Raw genomic sequence first — 5176 nt, 5'->3', positions numbered from 1 at the left:
AACTTCAGTATTCGATATGTATAATGTATAGAAATATTTAGATTGTTATGATACCTCTGCTAAACTAGATGCTACAGAAGTGGCTTTTAAGTTTTCAACTTCTTTTTAAGAGCTTTTGAGGACTCTGCTTTTTATTTCAAAACAACTATGGTGGCAGGCCTCTCACTCATGGTTGGACAAACCCTCAACATAACTTCAAGGATTTCTTAAGGCTGTGATTATATTATGAATAGTATTTTTGCCACCAAGTAAGGAAAGATTTGGTCATATATCGACTGGGAACGAAATCGATTGCCTCATACTCAGATTGACGACCTTTGTTTTACTTCAGTTCTCGAGTTATGAGTGACATGGAATTATAGTTTTTTGGCCAAGTTGGCTTGCTAAGTTTGAACCAAAAGAAGCTGGCAAAGCTTAAGAAAATCTCATTTGTCGAGCCATAAGATGGGGAGCATGTAAAGTAACTCGATATTAGTCTTTTTTATAATAGGGATACCAGTAGTGAGGACTTGGATAACAATATAGTTGCTCCAGTTTTTGTCAGCTAAGTGTTGTACCTTTTTATTGTTGTCTTTGGAGATCTTTGGCGCTCAGAACCATGTTGGACCACACTTGCATTCAACAAAAGGTGCAAAATTGAGTTCTTCATTTTTGAAATTAAGTTTCATGATAGAATTTGGTGAAAACTACCCAGAAAAATTCTCCAATTTTGAGACCAGGGAAAGTTGGTCTCAGAAATGAAAGATGGATGCCTTCGATGGGTTGTTTGGCTGAAATCAGGATGCCATCGATTTTCATAAAGTTCTCAAAAACTGTATTTAACCATAATTGAAGGAGCCAAAGTGGTCCTCCTACATTGAGAGATCGATTTTGAAGACTTGTGACCATGTGGCTAAGTGATGAGCGGATAATTTATACGCTTTTTTGGCATTGTTTTTAGGTAGTTTTTAGTAAGTTCAAGCTACTTTTAGGGATGTTTGCATTAGTTTTTATGTTAAATTCACATTTTTGGACTTTACTATGAGTTTGTGTGTTTTTTCTGTAATTTCAGGTAATTTCTGGCTGAAATTGAGGGACTTTAGCAAAACTCTGAAAAAGGCTAACAAAAGGACTGCTGATGTTGTTGGAATCTGACCTCTCTGCACTCGAAACGGATTTTCTAGAGCTACAGAACTCCAAATGGCGCGCTCTCAACGGTGTTGGAAAGTAGACATCCAGAGCTTTCCAGCAATATATAATATTCCATACTTTATTCGGAAATTGACGACGTAACTTGGCATTGAACGCTAAGTACATGCTACTGTCTAGAGTTAAACGCCAGAAACACGTCATGATCCGGAGTTGAACGCCCAAAACACGTTATAACTTGGCGTTCAACTCCAAGAAAAGCCTCAGCTCGTGGATAGATCAAGCTCAGCCCAAACATACACCAAGTGGGCCCCGGAAGTGGATTTATGCATCAATTACTTACTCATGTAAACCCTAGTAGCTAGTTTAGTATAAATAAGACTTTTTACTAGTGTATTAGTCATCTTTTTGACCACGTTACATCTTTGGTCTCAGTTTTATTCTTCATCTTAGGAGGCCATTGAGCACGTTTTAGGGGGCTGGCCATTCGGCCATGCCTGAACCTTTCACTTACGTATTTTCAACGGTGGAGTTTCTGCACACCATAGATTAAGGGTGTGGAGCTCTGCTGTACCTCAAGTTTCAATACAATTACCGTTACTTTATATTCGATTCGCTTTTATTCTTATTCCAAGATATACGCTGCACTTCAACTTGATGAATGTGATGATCCGTGACACTCATCATCATTCTCACCTATGAACGCGTGTGACTGACAACCACTTTCGTTCTACTTTAGGCTGGGCGCATATCTCTTAGATTCCCCAACAGAATCTTCGTGGTATAAGCTAGATAGATGGCAGCATTCATGGAGATGCAGAAAGTCTAACCTTGTCTGTGGTATTCCGAGTAGGATCCCGGGAATCTGGAAAGTCTAACCTTGTCTGTGGTATTCCGAGTAGGATTCCGGTATTGAATGACTGTGACGAGCTTCAAACTCCTGAAGGCTGGGCGTGATGACAAACGCAAAAGAATCAAGGGATTCTACTCCAACCTGATTGAGAATCGACAGATGATTAGCCGTGCTGTGACAGAGCATTTGGACCATTTTCACTGAGAGGATGGGATGTAGCTATCAACAAGGGTGATGCCTCCAGACGATTAGCCGTGCAGTGACAGCGCATAGGACCATTTTCCCGAGAGGATTAAAAGTAGCCATTGATGATGGTGATGCCCTACATACAGCTTGCCATGGAAAGGAGTAAGAAGGATTGGATGAAAGCAATAAGAAAGTAGAGATTCGAAAGGATTCTAGCATCTCCACACGCCTATCTGAAATTCCCACTATTGATTTACATAAGTATTTCTATCCCTTTTTATTTTCTGTTTATTATTAATTTTCGAACTCATCATAAACCAATTTAATCTGCCTAACAGAGATTTACAAGGTGACCATAGCTTGCTTCATACCAACAATCTCTGTGGGATCGACCTTTACTCACGTAAGGTATTACTTGGACGACCCAGTACACTTGCTAGTTAGTTGAACGGAGTTGTGTCCACACATAGGTGCCATAATAATGATTCCATACAACAACAAAGAATACTACATTGATGTGATCACAATTTTGTCCACCAAGTTTTTGGCGCCGTTGCCGGGGATTGTTCGAGTATGGACAACTGACGGTTCATCTTGTTGCTCAGATTAGGTAATTTTCTTTTCAAAAATTTTTCAAAAATCTTTTTCAAAATTTTTCTTTTCTTTTTCGTTTTTCCAAATTTTATTTTCGAAAAAATTAATAAAAATCCAAAAAAATTAATAAAATCATAAAATTCAAAAATATTTTGTGTTCTTGTTTGAGTCTTGAGTCAATTTTTAAGTTTGGTGTCAATTGCATGCTTTAAAAATTTTTCTTGCATTTTTTTCGAAAAATTCATGCATTCATAGTGTTCTTCATGATCTTCAAGTTGTTCTTGGTAAGTCCTCTTGTTTGATCTTGATGTTTTCTTGTTTGGTGTATTTTCTTGTTTTTCATATGCATTTTTTGTTTGTTAGAGTCCATGCATTAAAGATTTCTAAGTTTGGTGTCTTCCATGTTTTCTTTGCATCAAAAATTTTTTCAAAAATATGTTCTTGATGTTCATCATGATCTTCAAAGTGTTCTTGGTGTTCATCTTGACATTCATAGTGTTCTTGCATGCATTAAGTGTTTTGATCCAAAATTTTCATGTTTTGGGTCATGTTTGTGTTTTTCTCTCTCATAATTAAAATATTCAAAAATCAAAAAATATCTTTTCCTTATTTCCCTCTAAATTTTCGAAATTTTGGGTTGACTTGGTCAAAAATTTTTAAAAAATTAGTTGTTTCTTACAAGTCAAGTCAAAATTTCAATTTTAAAAATCTTATCTTTTCAAAATCTTTTTCAAAAATTATATCTTTTTCATTTTTTCTATTTCTCGAAAATTTCAAAATTCTTTTTCAAAATATTTTTCAAAATCTTTTTCTTATCTTTATATCATATTTTCAAAAATTAGCTAACAATTAATGTGATTGATTCAAAAATTTGAAGTTTGTTACTTTCTTGTTAAGAAAGGTTCAATCTTTAAAATTCTAGAATCTTATCTTTTAGTTTCTTGTTAGTTAAGTAATTAATCTTAATTTTAAAATTTAATCTTTTTCAACCATATCTTATCTATCTTATCTTTTTATCTTTTATCATATCTTTTCCAAAAATTTTATCTTTTTTTCAAAAATTTGATTTCAAAATATCTTATCTAACTTCTTATCTTCTTATCTTTTTCAAAATTTGATTTTAATATCTTTTTCAATCAACTAACTAACTTTTTGTTTGTTTCCTATCTTTTTCAAAACCAACTAACTACCTATCCCTCTCTAATTTTCGAAAATACTTCTTTCTTTTTCAAAAATTATTTTTAATTGTTTTAAATTTTAATTTTAATCTTATCTTATCTCTAATTTTCAAAAATTACTAACACCTTTTTAAAATTATTTTCGAAATTCTCCATCTCTTTTCTTATTCTATTTAATTATTTAATTACTAACACTTCTCTTCACCTCTCTTCACCTGAATATCCGAACCCACTTTTTTTCATTCTTCTCCCCTTTCTTTTTCTACTAACATAAAGGAATCTCTATACTGTGACATAGAGGATTCCTCTTTCTTTTCTTGTTTTCTTCTCTTTCATATGAGCATGAACAAGGATAAAGGCACTCTTGTTGAAATTGATCCAGAACCTGAAAGGACTCTGAAGAGAAAATTAAGAGAAGCTAAGTTACAACAATCTAAAGGTAACCTTTCAGAAACATTAGAACAAGAGAAAGAGATGGCAGCCGAAAATAATAATAATGTAAGGAGAATGTTTGGTGACTTCACAAAGCCAACATCCAAATTTGATGGAAGAAGCATCTCCATTCCTGCCATTGGAGCCAACAACTTTGAGCTGAAACCTCAGCTAGTTGCCTTAATGCAACAAAACTGCAAGTTTTATGGACTTCCATCTGAAGATCCTTACCAGTTTTTAACTGAGTTCTTGCAGATCTGTGAGACTGTAAAGACGAATGGAGTTGATCCTGAAGTCTACAGAATCATGCTTTTCCCTTTTGCTGTAAGAGACAGAGCTAGAATATGGTTGGATTCACAACCCAAGGATAGCCTGGACTCCTGGGATAAGCTAGTCACTGCCTTCTTGGATAAATTCTTTCCTCCTCAAAAGCTGAGCAAGCTGAGAGTGGATGTTCAAACCTTCAAACAAAAAGATGGTGAATCCCTCTATGAAGCTTGGGAAAGATACAAGCAGTTGACAAAAAGATGTCCATCTGACATGTTTTCAGAATGGACCATATTAGATATATTCTATTATGGCCTGTCTGAATTTTCGAAAATGTCATTAGACCAATCTGCAGGTGGATCTATTCACCTAAAGAAAACGCCTGAAGAGGCTCAAGAACTCATTGACATGGTTGCAAACAACCAATTCATGCACACTTCTGAGAGGAATTCCGTGAATAATGGGATACCTCAGAAGAAAGAAGTTCTTGAAATTGATGCTCTGAATGCCATATTGGCTCAGAACAAAGTGTTGACTC

The 5176-nt window shown here is 35.0% G+C and overlaps 1 non-coding gene across 1 annotated transcript; it reads right to left on the bottom strand.

Moving 5' to 3' along the window:
- Nucleotides 1-4809: 4809 nt before the first annotated feature.
- On the bottom strand, nt 4810-4913 carry LOC112712200 (small nucleolar RNA R71). The gene has a single exon (XR_003157718.1). It is a non-coding gene; the product is annotated as a small nucleolar RNA R71 (small nucleolar RNA).
- Nucleotides 4914-5176: the final 263 nt, after the last annotated feature.

This window comes from Arachis hypogaea, chromosome 1 (assembly GCF_003086295.3).
Source record: "Arachis hypogaea cultivar Tifrunner chromosome 1, arahy.Tifrunner.gnm2.J5K5, whole genome shotgun sequence".
Lineage (NCBI taxonomy): Eukaryota > Viridiplantae > Streptophyta > Magnoliopsida > Fabales > Fabaceae > Arachis > Arachis hypogaea.
The sequence above is the reverse complement of the archived record's forward strand: the minus strand, read 5'-3'. Positions and strand labels throughout refer to the sequence as shown.